Genomic DNA, 17643 nt, shown 5'->3' with positions numbered 1-17643 from the left:
TGCATTTTCCATCGACATGCCATTCCACTGAGGCGGCTGTCTCTCATTCTCCTCGTGGACACCTGCTACTAAGGGAGCAGCATTTATTAGTACTACATTTTCGGGTTGAGTAGACTCACTGCTATCATTTCGGATATCATCGGGTAGTTGGGTCCCGGCGATATCCACTGTGGCCACCTGTGTCGGCTCCCTGCGACGTGGGTTCCGACACTGGTCTAGCTTCCTGCAATCCACACATGGTCGGTTGTTTCTCGCACAAACACAATTTGTGCAGTTTTGGTTCGGGCTAGCACAGACGCAGCAAGGAATGTTACCAGGCATAGTGACCAGCACCTTGGGCGACGGTAACGTCCGCCTCCGGACATCTGATTTAGTCCCAGGCACAAGATTATACTGGTTCTTATGAGGGAAGGGCGGAGAGGTGACAGGGTGGACTGGTGGACTACTACTACTACTTTTTTTTTAACGTGGCCTCCAGCCTCCCCCAATAGCCACACCTACGCCACCATTTATTTACCTTAATATTAAATATCCTAATACATAAGAAGCTATCCTATCTGTGTTAAATTAGTTGAGCCGCAGATCTATGCGGCATTCAGTGACAGTCGCCTCATAGTCAATATCTGCAGCAGTTGTCGGAGTAGGGGCAGAAGCTCTCGTTCCCCTGAGGCAGAGCAAAGCCGACCGAAGGAGAGAGAAGGACAGTCGACATCTCATCCAGGCTGTGACATAACTTCTGGGCTGCTGCTTCTGTTCGGAGATCAGCTCGCGAGTCTGGCGTAGAAACATCTTGCACTTGGGCCCATCCCACCAGAGGTTGTGAACACTAGAGGAGTGAAGCTGCCTTGATCAACATTTTGAATTCTCTCCCCATATGCCCTTCTCTTGTCGTTCTCGTTCCTCCTATGCGCAGCATCGAGAGCTAGGTTACGGTGACAAGCGGCCATGGGATCAAAAATCCTGATGTCGAAGAAAGCTCGCTGTCCCCGCGTCCAGAATCCTCGAGCACTGACGTCCACACGGGCTTCGTTAGATGTGTTTGAAGTCCTGTGTTGGAGGATCTCGCCATCCAGTGGAAGGAGGGTCGGTTCTACCATGACGTCCCGGCAGATTTCCTTCAACATATTTGCTGTGAGCTCCCTTACCTCGTCATGCCTCATGCATATGAAGCCCCCCTTCTTGCAACCCATGGCGTGATCGCCATCATAGGAATAGCCACACACGCATTGGGAGGGCAAACCATCTACTGGCCAACCGTACCTTAGAGCAATGGCATCTGTAAATTCTTGTTTGTTAAGGCTGAAACCATTTGCCCTTATCGGTAACGTAGTTAACCAGTTCGAGGCGCCCACCTCCTGTGCTATAGCTACTTTTTTTGTCAAATTTTCTGGAACCTGCAGCAATATTTGCTGCAACATGTCATTTGGGCAGTGCTGCCGATCTGTTGTAATGGACCTACGGATCTTATTAACTTCGCTGGTGTCCACTTCCCCTGTTGCATTCTGGGCTATTATGTGATCAGTGAGGGCTGCCGTGAGCTTAATAATAATAATAATAATAATAATAATAATAATAATAATAATAATAATAATAATAATAATAATAATAATAATAATAATAATAATAAAACTTGATGGTTTATTGAAAGAACATGGCAACTAAAATGCTGAAAATATACAATAAACAGAGATGATAAAAGATACATATTATGAAATTAGGGAGTGGTCACTTGATGGACAAAAGGTTCAAGTACAAAGTGAGGAAAACACTGGAGTGAACATACATATTAACTGCAGATCTGGTAGGTTCCACACCTAGGTGCTAAGGGCAGTTCTGGCCACTCCCTCCCTTCCGGTCACAATGTGCACATATCTTTCACATCCATCATTATGATGGTCCTGGTGGGTCCTTCAGTTTACATGGGGTGTTGGCGAGAGTTCTTCTTGCTGCTCTGATGTAGTTGGGAGTCCTCATTTCTCACCTGGCGTGGCTGGGAATCTTGATTTCTCACCCAGTGTTGGTGGTGAGTGTTCGGTTAGCCCTGTGTGTGGGGCACTGACTTTTCACTTGCTTACACTTGTTTTAATTTTGGAGCTAAAATTGTTACTTTTGTATATCAGTTGTGGGTTGATGGTCAGTCATTGTACTGTATTATAATTGGGAGTATATTGATAAATCCTGCTGGGGAGGAAGAGAAGGGGGAACGGGGATGGGGGCCGACAGGCCAGTCCTGGCAGCCATAGGCCCGGCTTAAACCTTACATGACCATGGCTGCATCAATGGAGCAGTAGCTAGTATGTCTTCACCCCATGGGGACTGACTATGTGTTTGTTTATGTGTGTTTGTGCGTGTGTGTGTTACACGTGTACTCAGACACGTTATGAAGAAAGTCTACAGCTTTTCCAGTTGTTTAATGTATTAATTGTGACTTTTCTCGACTATTAAAAAAATGAAAAAAGTTGTGATGATGTGTCGCGTCGGCAGACAGACCTCATTAAGTTGTGTGTTAATATGCGGAGTGTGTGATGGTGAAGGGGCCCCTAGTGAACGGAATTCTTAATGATGTGGTTGATAATCCTTTTAAGTGAAACGTATGTGTGTGTGTGTGTGTGTTTGTGTGTGTGTGTGTGTTTGTGTGTGTGTGTGTGTGTGTGTGTGTGTGTGTGTGTGTGTGTGTGTGTGTGTGTGTGTGTGTGTGTGTGTGTGTGTGGTTGTGTATGATGGACAGGCTGCTAAGACAAAACCCAGCAATCTGGTCTATAAGCAGTCCATTGCAACTCTCCTTCTCCAAAGTCGTTACAACACTTACACCACTGCATCGGGAAAAGGGAGAGCCAAGGTATGTGGTTGCAGCCTGCGCTCCTGTCTCAGCCACATAAATCAACTCACGCACAGCCATCATCCAGCTCATCATACCTCTCATCATCATCAAAACCCCTATACCCCCAAAAGTCCTATGGCGACGGACGAGTGGTGACTGGGGCAGGCAGAGATGACTGCCGGGAGACTCTAGTTACAACTCTGCACATGGCCGGCACAGATAAGATGGTCGTTTATGCACTGGGATCTAGGCAGTAGTGCAATTCGGTCCTGTCTGTGCGACTGAGCAGCCCTTTCGAGGAGCCACTCTGCTCACCCCACATGGGGAGGGGACTAGAAAAGGTGCCCTAAACATACTGTAGCCTACCTAAAAAAACAACCTGACTGGGCAACAGCACCCAGTAAGGTCATCCTTATGCGGTCGAAAACACAATCATAATCACAGATCCAAGCAAAAACACACTATACAACCTCTTATGGTCGCTGCATGGAATGTCAGGACCCTAATACTGGCACAAATGAGCATGCTGAAAGAAAAACCGTCCTTGTTGCAAGAGAGCTGGTTAGGTATCGACATAGCAGCCATTAGGAGTCCCGGCTCCCAGACAAGGGTCAGCTCACAGATCGGGGGTCTGGTTATACCTTCTTCTGAAAGGGTAATCCTGCTGCAGAGATAAAGCGCATTTACGGAGTTGGCTTTGCCATCCGCCAACGCATCCTACACAGGCTAACTGAAATGCCTATTGGGAACAATGAGCGCCTCATGAGGCTCCGAGTCCAACTGAATCACTCACGTCATGCCTTTTTCATCAGTGCATACGCCCCAACACTGGATGCAGAGGATGACATCAAGGATGACTTTTTACGCCGACCTTGACAGAGTGCTTACCTCTATCCCCAGAGAAGATAAGGTTGTGCTCCTTGGGGACTTCAGTGCCAGAGTTGGCAGAGAGGCTGACATTTGGCAGGGAACCACAAGGAGAAATGGACAAGGCATGGACTTACTCCTACACAGCAGGTGTGCTGCAAACAATCCCATTATCACCAATACCTTGTTTAGGTAGGCCGACAAGTTCAAGGGTTCGTGACAACACCCATGATCTCATTGATTACATCACTGTCAGAGAAAGAGACCGCCGAGATGTCGTCATCAACCGAGCCATGTGTGGTTCAGACCACTGCGACACTCATCATCGGCTCGTCAGAGCCATGCTATCACTTCACGTGGCCCCAAAATGGCGAAGACAGCAAGCCTCCAGAAGAGGTTTTAACATAAGCGTCTGAAGGATCCTGCGTTAGCACATGCCTCAGTCTCAGACCAAAGCTGATGGCTTCTGCAAGAAGAAAGAGGCAGCCCAGCGCGAACTTCGCAATCTAAAAAAGGACTGGTTTAAAAATAAAGCACGTGAAACACACACAAAAATATTGCATATCAGCACAAGAAGTGCGAATTTTTCATTTCCAGTAAAACATTTTATGGGCCAATCACTAGGGTACAAACCTCCTTCGCTCATCCGACGGAAACTTCCTATTTAAAGACAATGAAGGCATCCTTCAATGATGGAAAGAGCACTACCATTCACTGCTCAAACGAAACACCAATGTGGATATCCTGAATACCCAGCAGGATCCTCAGCGTCCACAGCTGACCCAACTCAGCTATCTTCCATCCCTGGTAAGGTAGTTACTGCCATTAAACAGATGAAAAATAACAAAGCCTCTGGGCCTGATAGAATCCAAGCCGAGGTGTATAAAGCAGGAAGACCTCTGCTTACCAGCTGTCTCCACTCTCTCCATGAGAATATATGGGAAAAGGAGGAAATCCCCCAAACTCTTAAAGACGCCTCCATCGTCAATATTTATAAAAAGCAAGGGAGACCGCTCAGACTGTGACAACTACTGCTGCTGTCCGTAGCTGGTAAGAATATCGCACGAGTCCTCATAAACATACTTCTTCCTGAGGCGGAGACTTCCTTCCAGAATCTCAATATGGCTTTAGACTATTACGTGGCACCACTGACATGATCTTTGCTGCCCACCAGATATAAGAAAAGTGCAGAGAACAGCATCGTGGCCTAACCAATGCCTTCGACTCGGTCAACAGGGAAGCCCTCTTGTTGACCCTCAGTCGTGTTGGCTGCCCTCCAAAATTCATCGTCATGAACGGCATGGCATGGCATGGACGGCAGTGTCATGCACAATGACACCCAATCTGAGTTGTTCCCCATCCAAACAGGTGTTAAACAAGGGTGCGTACTAGCACCAATTCTTTTTCCATTTTATGGGTTGCTTTCCTTATTCGTGCCCCTGCCAATTTGGCCGGCGGGGTGGACATCGAGTACCGGATGAAGGGTCTTTTCAACATAAGACGATTCCAGGCAGGAACAAAGGTGTCGGCAGCTTGCATTACTGAACTTCAATATGCCTTGTGAATGTATATAAGACTCAGATTCTCTTTCAGCGTGCCCCTGGTTGAGACAGATGTGCTTCTCAAGTCTTTGGAATACTCTGAAACGTGTCTCAGCTGTAGGGGGCCGAAATTATCTACAAAGTTGCACGTATATCGAGCAGTGGTCCTCCCCATCCTGCTATATGGCAGCGAGACAGAAGTCACATACAGGAGGCACCTCAAGGTACTTGAAAACTTTCACCAACGTAATCTACGTTCCATCTTCCAAGTTCGCTGGGAAGACAAGAGAACAAATGAGAGTATTCTTGCTGATACCAACTGTAGGAGCTGGACTGGCCATGTTATGCGCATGGACGACAGTAGACTGCCAAAGCAGCTACTTTACAGTCACCTAATGAAGAGTAAACATAACCCTGGCGGGCAATTGAAAAGGTATAAGGATAGTCTTCAGACAAATCTGAAAAAGTGCCAAATCGATCCCCTAACCTGAGAGACAATTACTCCACACAGTAACGCTTGGAGGAGCACAACACAATGTGTCAATACTTTCGAGTTAGCCCGACTGCATAACGAGGCAGAAAAGCGCCAACGCGGGAAAGACGCTGCTGCCACCACTCCCGCACCAGACGTAGCCTCCTCACGTGCAACTTCTGTGAACGACCCTGTCGGTCCCGTATCGGTCTCTTTTGTCACCTCACAACTCACCAACGTAGGAGACATCCTTAATAACTCAAATCATTGTATCATAGCTCGATTATGAGTGACAGCAAAGTAGTAAGTAAACACAAGAATTTACAGATGCCATTGCTCTAAGGTATTGTAGGCTAATAGAAGGTTTGCCCTCCCAGTGAGTGTGTGGCTCTTCCTATGACGTCGATCACGCCATGGTGTGCAAGAAAGGGGGCTTCATATGCATGTGGCATGACGAAGTAAGGGACCTCACAGCAAATATGTTGAAGGAAATCTGCCGTGATGTCAGGGTTGAACCGACCCTCCTTCCATTGGACGGTGAGATTTACCAACATAGAACTTCAAACACATCTAACGAAGCCCGTGTTGACGTCAGTGCTCGAGGATGCTGGACACGGGGACAGCGAGCCTTCTTCGACATCAGGATTTTTTATCCCGTGGCCTCATGTCACCGTAACTTAGCTCTCGATGCTGCACACAGAGGAACGAGAACGACAAGATAAGGGCATACCGGGAGAGAATTCAGAACGTTGATCAAGGCAGCTTCACTCCTCTAGTGTTCACAACCTTTGGAGGGATGGGACCAAGTGCAAGATGCTTCTATGTCTGACTCGCGGAGGTGATATCCGAACAGAAGCAGCAGCCTAGAAGTTATGTTCCAGCCTGGATGAGATGTCGACTGTCCTTCTCTCTCCTTCGGTCGCTTTTGCTCTGCCTCAGGTGAACGGGAGCATCGGCCCCAAAGCCGACAACACTTGCAGATATTGACAATGAGGCTACAGTCACTGAATGCCGCATAGATCTGCGGCTCAACTAACTCAACACAGGTAGGATAGCTACTTATGTATTAGGATATTTAATATTAAGGTAATAAAATGGTGCGGAAGGTATGGTTATTTGGGGAGGCTGGGGGCCATTTAAAAAAAAAAGTAATAGTAGTATTATGTGTGTGTGTGTGTAATAATAATAATGATAATAATAATAATAATAATAATAATAATTAATAATACTAATAATTAACAGTTTATTGAAAAAGTTTTGTAGCCCAAAGGTTGAAAATATACATTGGACAAAAATGAATTATTACATATAAAAACATGGGGTGGGTGGGTCGTTTAACAAAAGCTTTCATTACTGAATGAAGAACTAACGTGAATAGAACGTACAAATTATTATATTTTGCAGTTGATGGCCAGGGCCTGGGTGGGCAGTGGAGACACCAGGTGGTATGGTGTTCACGTGGTGTAGTAACTCGTCCCAGGCTGTTGATATGAGGGACTTCACGTGGTTATGGAGACATCTGGTGGTGTGGATGGTCTCGTGGTGCAGTAACTCGTTCTTGGTGTTGATATGAAGGACCTCACATGGTCATGGTGACACCGGGTGGTGTGGTGTTCACATGGTGCAGTAACTCGTCCGTAGGTGTTGATATGAAGGACCTTACGTGGTCATGGGGGACACCGTGTGGTGTGGTGTTCACGTGGTGCAGTAAATCGTCCTCGGGTGTTGATATGAAGGACCTCACGTGGTCATGGGGACACCGCGTGGTGTGAGGCGGTGTCACAGTACCTCATCCTGCTGGGTAGTGTTATATTTATCTCGTAGTCAGGTGTGAAGCCGGCCCTCTGTTTTTCCCATGGTGGACTGATTAGCACCTCCTGGTCAGAAGATGGTGGTCAGTTCCCAGGGTTGCTTATCTCTCTGGTGGGTCACGGCTCTCACTGGTACTGTCTGGTGCTGAATTCACTGGCTTAAACACTGTTCATCTCTGTTCAACACTGATCCCACTTCTTTCCGAAACGAAATTGTCATTTTTGATTATATAGATATCCCGGTGGTGAAGTTGGGTTGGGGAGAGGGACTTGAGGAATGGGCCGAACATTGGCCAAGGGGGACGCTGCTCAGCAACGCCTGGTACGTCTTGACCCTCCGGTAGTCAAGGATGTAGTGGCAGTGTTATGCACATGGACAACAGTAGACTGCCAAAGCAGCTACTTTGCAGTCATCTAATGAAGAGTAAACATAACCCTGGCGGGCAACTAAAAAGATATAAGGATAGTCTTACAGACAAACCTGAGACGGCCAAATCGACCCCATCACCCGAGAGACAATTATTTCACACCGTATCGCTTGGAGGAGCACAACACAAGAAGGTGTCAATACTTTCGAGTTAGCCCGACTGTGTGTGTGTGTGTGTGTGTGTGTGTGTGTGTGTGTGTGTGTGTGTGTGTGTGTGTGTGTGTGTGTGTGTGTGTGTGTGTGTGTGTGTGTGTGTGTGTGTGTGTATATGTGTGTGTGCATGTGTGGGTGTGTCTGTTTGTGTGTGTGTGTGTGTGTGTGTGTGTGTGTGTGTGTGTGTGTGTGTGTGTGTGTGTGTGTGTGTGTGTGTGTGTGTGTGTGTGTGTGTGTGGCTTCCTTCTGCCACAATACGTTTTTGTGATCTTGGACTCTTTATGATAGACAGAAACCGACAGAAGAAAACGTGTAGCATAACTGTGTGATCCTGTGAATTGTCAAAGATGATACACTCAAACACTTAGAGATCCCTCAAGGTAACCTAACCTATTACCTGACCAATCTTATCCCTCGAACTAACCTAACCTAACCTAACCTGACCTAACCTAACCTAACCTAACCTAACCTAACCAATCTTAACTCTCGACCAAACTTAACCCCCGACCTCAACTAACCCTCGACCTAACGTAACCTAGCTCTCGACCATAGAGATGCAAATTTGTTTCATGACCACCCTAGTGTTAACAGGCGGATGGAGCAGGGTCGGTCCTCCTGCATGAAGACCTGAGTGTACCCTGAAGGAGGCATTGGATGTTGTAACTCCTTGGGTCACAAGCGTCTTCTGAATGGTTGACAAGAGGCCTCTGATTGGGTGGCAGTCGTCCTCTGATTGAGTGGGAGTCGTTCTCTGATTGGGTGGCAGTTGTCATTTGATTGGGTGATTAATTTACAACAATCACCTGACTGGGCGCCAACTAATCTCAAATTAATGTAAATAGAAATTAAATTGTAGTCCACAGGTTGTCAGTACCCACGAGACCTCACAAAAAGTCAGGCAAGAAGTTCGACCACTACAGAGTAATATAAATAGTGAATTTTAATACCTTCTCCTGATCCCATTTACCTCCCTCAGTCCATTAGCGGCCTACACGCCACACGGGGCTAAAGCACTTAACTAATGTGAAAATATTGGGAAAAAAAAATAAAGTCAACCAACAGAACTAATAGAATGAAATTTTTCATAGTGGCTATAAGTAGACTCAGTAAATAGACAGTAGGAGACGACGAGAGAGGCTTTTACGTCCAGACGCTTCTGTCGGTGTGTAGGATGCGCGGGAAAATCTTTGCTTACATTATAATGGAGGAAAATGAGCTATTGATCCAGATTAGGTAGGAAAAAGTAACCAGAAAGAATGAGAAAATAGTGGAAATTTATTGATACATATGAGTCCATTATGTGTCCAGATACATGTATGGCTGAAAGAATGAGTAATGTTATAAGTTACTGCTAGGATAAAACTTTTGACTTGTGTGTTTATCGAGAGGAAAATGTATATATATCACCAAGAAAATAAGGTCGAAAGGTAAGATAGGGAAAATAGGCAAGACTATGATTGACTTTACTCACCCAACGCACGCACACACACACACACACACACACACACACATACACACACACACACACACACACAAGCAAAAAAAATATACTGTAGATACTGTGCACTCATACTGTGCACATACGTGTAAGTACGTGTAAGAAACTCATAAGACGCTGTCAAGAGGGATATAAATCTCTGGCAGAACTGCATGAGCCTGAATGTTTCCTGCTGGCCTGACCCTGTGGGTGCTCTCCTGCCTGGCCGTCACCACCACACATGTTTACGGCATCATCCCTGCCAAAGGCTCGGGAGGCGGGAAGAGGAGTTGTCGTTAATACCGTTGGGAAATATTGCGCATCTTGGAGCAGTACTTCAAGGCGATGGAGACATCGAGAAGTCTGCCAAACGTTAATAAAATATATACAGAAAAAACAAGGAAGATGAGGACGTGAAATTGTAGCCATGACGTCTTAAATGCAAGAAGGAGTTTCAAGTGGCAAGCGTCAGGCTGAGTTAAGCTGTTCTCTCCAGCTGTCGATACAAGACTAATGGTGCATTAGCGCTCGCTTTGCCCCTGAAGAATTTAGCTTTCAACTGACACGCTAATAAATGTACCTTGTCACTCCTGACCCGTCAGGCGAGAGGATGTAGATGGGGGTAGGGGGGTGTTTCAAACCTATTAGCCGAACCACAGGTCAGTAGTGGCTGTGTTAAGTCTACTGTACATATTTCAGAGTTATGTTAGTGCGACACAAGTCAATGATACAGTGTTGATTCTAACATACCGTGTGGTGAAATATAATAGTTGAACCTCTGTCGGCAACATTCTTGAGTGAAGTCCAAAAGCATTATAAAGATATAATGTGCACTTTTTACTTTTGCCCTAAATAATAAGTTATCTCGACCCTTTGAGTACGATGAGATAACATCTTGATTACCTTGTTTTAACACTGAATGTGATGGGACCTTCCCCTGACGACGATTATATTTTACACAAGGGATTCGTTCACTTATAGTACTCAGAGAGTTAAATAATCGTATTCCAGGAATTATGTAAACGAAGAACAACTCGATAAGATCTCCCCTCTGTCATAGTTCGTCTTGATATACAAATTACTGGGAGCTAAAACAGTTACACTCGTCTGCTAACATTCCACGTATGTTCTGGCCGTGTAGCCAATGGTCGACTTAGGAATGTTAATATAAACATTCACTACCTGTTATAATTCACCTGCAAGTCAACACAGCATCATTAACATTCCCTGCGTGTTATGATAACTCACACAAACATATTAACATTCCTTCTATATTCTGGTAAGCCACCCAGAAGCCCAACCAACACTGTTGACATAAGCCTTCAGCAAATACCGAGATGAGTCTTTCGCTCTCACCCCAGCAGAGAAGTCGCCCATTTTTCCAGACACACACTCGTGAATTTAACAAATGCAGCATGTATTTACTCGATGAAGCTCCAGTTGTCATAAGCAACACGAAAACAATAAATACATAACTTTATAGCCTTTCCTCACGCCTCCACTACCATGTCAGAAGACTCATTGTATACTTAACTGTACTCTCATCTTCTGTCCGGATGGTGCTGGTTGGAGTAATGGTGAGGACAGACGAATAGGTGAAAGAGAAGGAGCGATTATCACTAGGCCTTAACACCATTCCTTCCGCCCCACATATCTTATCCACGTGTCAAGAGTTTTATGGTGAAGACGGTATTTCACCTTGGTGTATAGTGATGGCAAGCGTGATGAAGAAAGAGATATGAGAAGTGAAGTGGAAACTATATTACCTCAGCGTGTAATCCCTTCCAGTTATGACTTAGAATAATTCTGAACCGTGTTAACAAATGTTTACCAACAATTGGGTTTCGGGTTAGGTTAGGTTAGGTTAGGTTAGGTCTTGTTCAACGTTTTACTGTTTTCTATCCATTTTGAGTCAGCTTCAGTGAGTGGTCCGTTCACTATCTGGAATTTTATGTTAATTTGCCTAATATAGAATTAGATGACAATTTATGATACTCTGTTATGAGGCCTTTAACATATACCAATTTTATTTGTTTAGTTTGTCATATTTGAGTGAATTACCAAGATCAGATTTCTCCATCACAGTACCATACAGACGACACGTGAGAGGAAGACATTACACTGGTACTGAAAAATATAATTGTATCATGACTTCTTGTGGCATTCTGAGCCTACACATAAAATACATTTGTTTATAAGCTTAATATAATCCACACACTTGTTCTGATGTTGTGGCTGGACCTGCAGAATTAACAATGACAATAATAATTAACCCCTACTATAATTATATGTATGATCTGTATAATTCATGGTATAATCTATGTGTACTGGATTTATTCATGTATGATAAAAATAGTGATATATGAATACTAGTCTTCAATTCCATGACCGTAAAATAAGTAGTGTTATCTTCACGTTTCTCGCCCTCAAGCCTCAAGTTCAAGTCTCTCACCCTCAAGTCTCACCTTCAAGTCTCTCACCCTCAAGTCTCACCTTTAAGTCTCTCACCCTCAAGTCTCACCTTCAAGTCTCTCACCCTCAAGTCTCACCTTCAAGTCTCTCACCCTCAAGTCTCACCTTCAAGTCTCTCACCCTCAAGTCTCACCTTCAAGTCTCTCACCCTCAAGTCTCACCTTCAAGTCTCTCACCCTCAAGTCTCACCTTCAAGTCTCTCGCCCTCAAGTCTCACCTTTAAGTCTCTCACCCTCAAGTCTCTGACCCTAAAGTCTCACCTTCAAGTCTCTCACGGGAGTAAGGATGAGACGGGCACATTATAATATGGAAGAGACAAGATCACTAATTGTGTCATGCTAATGAAGATGTATTGTGTGTGTTGTAGACGGTGAGGAGAGAGAGAGAGAGAGAGAGAGAGAGAGAGAGAGAGAGAGAGAGAGAGAGAGAGAGAGTTTAAAGTTTATTTCACTAAAATTTGAAATAAGTCTGAATTCGACATATGCATCAACGCAACACTTAAACATTTGAATTTGCACGACACGTAAATATTTACGTAAACACACATAAATGTTTAAATCAACACACCATAAATGTTTGATTATACACAACACGTAAACAAAATATTCCAACTCGTAAAAGATGATTCAGAAGGGACTACGATTTACATAATTAAGAGAGGAAGGAATACAGCCTAAAAAGAGTAGCTTAAAGGGATATTCACCTCGTTAACGAAAAACAAATTTGAAAGAGAGGTCGATTCATTAATGAAGAAAAAGGTAATGTGTTTGATGTGTTTGTGTTAAGTATCCTTACAGGGAAATGTCTCGAGCACTGAGATTTATTCCTGTTAACATTGTCTTTTTTTTTACTATGGTCAATATGATTTCTTTATTTTTATTTTTCAAAGTTGTAGATGAAGCACATATAGCTTAAACAACAAACACAAGCAAAGTTAAACAAAAACACAACAATATACATCAGACTACAACATGCAACATGCGAGAACACAGAACATGCAACACAAAAAATACAATCTATGTACAACAACACACAACAACACTGTTTTTTCTCAGGGTTAGTGTGTAGTGGGGTGTGGTGTATTGAAGGGAGGTGTGTTGGGTGTGGAGGGGTGTGGTGGGGTGTGGTGTATTGAGGGGAGGTGTGGTGGGTGTGGAGGGGTATGGTGGGGTGTGGTGTATTGAGGGGAGGTGTGGTGGGGTATGGTGTGTTGAGGGGCGGTATGGTGGGGTGTGGTGTGGGGGAGGCATGGTGGGGTGATGAATTTGGGGAGGGGGTGTGGTGGGGATGATGAATTGGGGAGGGTGTGGTAGGGTGTTGGTGTATTGAGGGGGGTGTGGTGTGTGGTGTGATGAGGGGAGGTGTGGTGGGGTGTGTGTGTGAGGTGTGGTGGGGTGTGGTGTGAGGTGTGGTGGGTGTGGTGTGGTGGGGTGGTGTGGAGGGAGGTGTGGTGGGGTGTGGGGGGAGGTCTGGTGGGGGTGGGGGGGTGTGGTGGGGTGTGGTATATTGAGGGAGGTGTGGTGGAGTAATGTTGGGGAGGTGTGGTGGGCTGTGATGTATTGGGGAGATGTGGTGGGGTGTGGTGTATTGAGGGGGTCTGGTGGGGGTGATGAATTGGGGGAGGTGTGGTGGAGTGTGGTATATTGAGGGAGGTGTGGTGGGTAATGAATTGGGGGTGTGTGGTGGGGGTGAGTATTGAAGGGAGGTGTGGTGGGTGTGGTGTAGGGGAGGTGTGGTGGGGTGTGGTGTGTGAGGGGAGGTGTGGTGGGGTGTGGTGTGTGGGGTGTGGTGGGGTGTGTGTGTGAGGAGGGTGTGGTGGGGTGGTGTGTGGGGAGGTGTGGTGGGGTGGGGTGAGGGTGTGGTGGGGTGGTGGGGTGTGGTGTGTTGGGGGGTGTGTGGGGTATGGTGTGTTGAGGGAGGTGTGGTGGGGTGTGGTGTGTGAGGGGTGTGGTGGGGTGTGGTGTGTTAGGGGAGGTGTGGTGGGGTGTGGTGTGTGAGGGGTGTGGTGGTGTGTGGTGTTGGGGAGGGGTTTGGTGGGTATGGTGGGGTGTGGTGTATGAGGAGGGTGGTGGGGTGTGGTGTGTTGAGGGAGGTCTGGTGGGTTGTGTGGTGTGTGTGGGGAGGTGCAGTGGGTATGGTGTTGAGGGAGGTGTGGTGGGGTGTGGTGTGGTGTGGTGGGTGTGTGTGAGGTGTGGTGGGTGATGAATTGGGGGAGGGTGGTGGGGTGTTGGTGTGTGATGTGGTGGGGTGTGGTGTGGGGAGGTGTGGTGGGGTGATGAATTGGGGTGGGGTGTGGTGGGGTGTTGGTGTATTGAGGTGTGGTGGGGTGTGGTGCATTGAGGGGTTGTGGTGGGGATGATGAATTGGGGGGGTGGTGTGTGGTGTGATGTGGTGGGGTGTGGGTTTGGGGAGGTGTGGTGGGGTGTATTGAGAGGTGTGGTGTGTGTTGAGGGGAGGTGTGGTGGGGTATGGTGTGTGAGGTGTGGGGGTATGGTGTGGGGGAGGTGTGGTGGGGTGTGGTGTATTGGGGGGGTGTGGTGGGTGTGGTGTATTGGGGGGAGGTGTGGTGGTATGGTGTATTGAGGGGAGGTGTGGTGGGGTGGATGTATGGAAAGGAGGTGTGGTTGGGTGAATTGAGGACTGGAGGTGGTGAGGAGGGTGGTGCATGGAGGCTGGGGGATGGTGGTGTGTGGAGGGCTGGGGTGGTAGTGGTGAGGAGGGGAGTGGTGGAGGTGGGGAGGTGAGGGGATCAGTGCATGGAGGGGCTTCCAATTGAAATAAACTGATCAATTTCATGATTCATTACTATTCCTTGACAATTTTTGTAACAGTGTTTAAAAGGGTTTAGAAATAGTGATTGAACACACACACACACACACACACACACACACACACACACACACACACGTAAAAATTTGTTGCATTTGGTTATGTATGAAAATATATTGAAGTATTTTAGTTAACTGAGAGTCCAGGTCCAGGGTCCAGAGTCCAGGTCTAGGGTCCAGAGTCCAGGTCCAGGGTCCAGAGTCCAGGTCCAGGGTTTAGAGTCCATGGTCAAGAGTCCATGGTTTATGGTGCAGGGTCCAGGTCTAGGTTTAATTCCAGGGTCCAGGTTCCAGTATCAAGGGTGTAGGGTCCAGGGTCCAGGATCCCGGGTCCAGGGTCTAGGCTAGACTCTAGAGAGAGAGAGAGAGAGAGAGAGAGAGAGAGAGAGAGCCAGGATAAAGAGGTTAAGGGAACGATCATAACTTGACCCCCGAGGTCTAGGTAAACACAAGCTGAATCATGAGGACAGGTTAATTGTTAGTGTTTAAGTGTGCCTCTGTTTATCCCCTGAAAGATCTATATTTAACACCGAATATAGGAGTTAAAATTAAACAGAGTTAAACTTCGCCTCCGTGATTTTTCTATCATTTATCATTTTCTTATTTATAATTGAGATTAATCATTATTAATGTTTAAATATAAATTAACTTTAAATATAAATCTACGGGGTACAAAGGGAATTTATTATGCTTATATATTTTTCATCATATTTGTTTTATTAAAATTAAAGTGATATATTGGTTGATGGAATATTTATATACGACTGTGTCAAACATTTTTGGGTTAATTGTGAAGTAACGATAATTGAAATGTCTATTTTTTGCAAGTGGTCTGTATATTAGGGATCATAATTTAGATAAAATTAATGCAACTTTAAAATGAAGAGCATTTCTCCTAACCTAACCTAACCTAACCAAACCTAACCTAACCAAACCTAACCTAACCAAACCTAACCTAACTTTATTTAACCTAACCTAACCTGTCCTAATTAAATTGGGTATTGAATAAGACAGCAAAGGATGCTGTAAATTACACTAAAGCAAAAAGTACTTTATACTTCAAACAATCATTAATGTTATCAAACGTAACGTTATAAATTAGTTTACTGTATTTCACGGCTTAATAGTGAGATTATCCTAACACACAAACACTACCACAAATATAACAGTGAACATATAGTCTGAAAAACTAGATTAACAAACTAGATTAACTCAAATTAAACTTGCTTTTCCACACGTATTATTTTTATGCTGATGGTAGTTATTATTGGTAGTTTGGTTGATGAATCTGCAATAACAATATTGAAAGGGGATTTATATTTTAAAATTTTTGTCGTGTTATTTTTGTAATTATATCAATTATCGATGCTAATTCCGTTTGTGAAATTAAAAGACAAATAAGTTTTATTAATTTGCATGATATACAATATGTTGTTTATCACATATTTTAATTCTGATGTTTTTTCAATGTTAATAAAAAAATAAGTAATTCTTAAGTTACTAGTATTTGTGATTTTTCACATTTTAGTAGACATTTATTTTAGTTTTTAAGATAAATAAAAAAAATAAAAAAAGGGTTAATTTAAGTTTATTTTTCCATTATATTGTGTTTCTGTAATTTTAGTAGAGGTCATCATAAGCTATTTTTGAGGTACTATTTACAAGGACAAGAAATTAATGATTGAGTAAAGTCTATATATTTAACCTCGAATTATGATGTTAAGACAATATAAGCTACGTGTGTTTTTTCTCCCCCCTCTCTCTCTCTCTGTAGTTATCTATGTCACTCCTGTTATAACGGACAAGATAACATAGTACGTATTGAGATTGAGTTTCGCTTAATATCGAAATCAGTCGAAATGATAAATAAATGCTTTTAAAACGATGATTTCTTACAGAATGACAAATATTGAGTAAAAATACTAAAATAAATCTTAAACAGTAGAAAAAAACGGCAACGGTGGAAAAACAGTTATAACCCGAGGGACATAAATTTCTACAGATGTTATTTGTATGGTTCTACTAAAACCAAAGTTTGTTAACCATATTAAGTTGCTAACGCTCCCCGGACCCCCTAACAGCAGAAGGAACTTACCTTCATAGTGAGGTCGCGTGATACAATGACACAAATAATGTTGCATTTTTGGCACTTGCACGTCTTTCCAAGAGCTCCATGATCACACATATTAGGTCTTTAACACACGGTCTTGACCTTCAACAAGCACAGATGCCTTACGATAACTTATGGATTTTACAGTAGACGCCGCCATAATTCCGTTCCAGAGACATTGCGCGGCCTTGTGGTAGAACAATAATAGGAACATACAGTTAATTTAGAATATAATACAACTTCAAATTAAAATGCAAGGTCTCCAAAACCCTGTTATGGAATTTAATCACAACTATATAATGCTGATCCTGAATACGTAGAAGAAATTTTGGAATCTATTACGCAGTGGACTACCACGATGGTCTCGACAGGAGAATTGACGCTGTCACATTTACTGTACACTATTTATTTCATAGCTTACAAAACACTGCCCTGTGATCAGTTTTTTGTCGTATTTTTACCCCGTAATTTCCCTCTTATTTCATGCCCTGACCATTACCGGTGATTTATGATGGAAGAATGGAGGAAATCGAAAATATTTGAACAAAAATACTTAAAATTAAAGGAAACAGTTGATGTATCACCTGTATTACTTACTATCATCCAAACAACATTTCTGAGCAAAATTAACCAATTCTATAAACAACTTCTGGTGATAACCGTT

Source organism: Homarus americanus, unplaced genomic scaffold (genome assembly GCF_018991925.1).
Source record: "Homarus americanus isolate GMGI-L3 unplaced genomic scaffold, GMGI_Hamer_2.0 scaffold56333, whole genome shotgun sequence".
NCBI classification, from domain to species: Eukaryota; Metazoa; Arthropoda; class Malacostraca; order Decapoda; family Nephropidae; genus Homarus; species Homarus americanus.
This window is presented reverse-complemented; position numbering follows the sequence as displayed.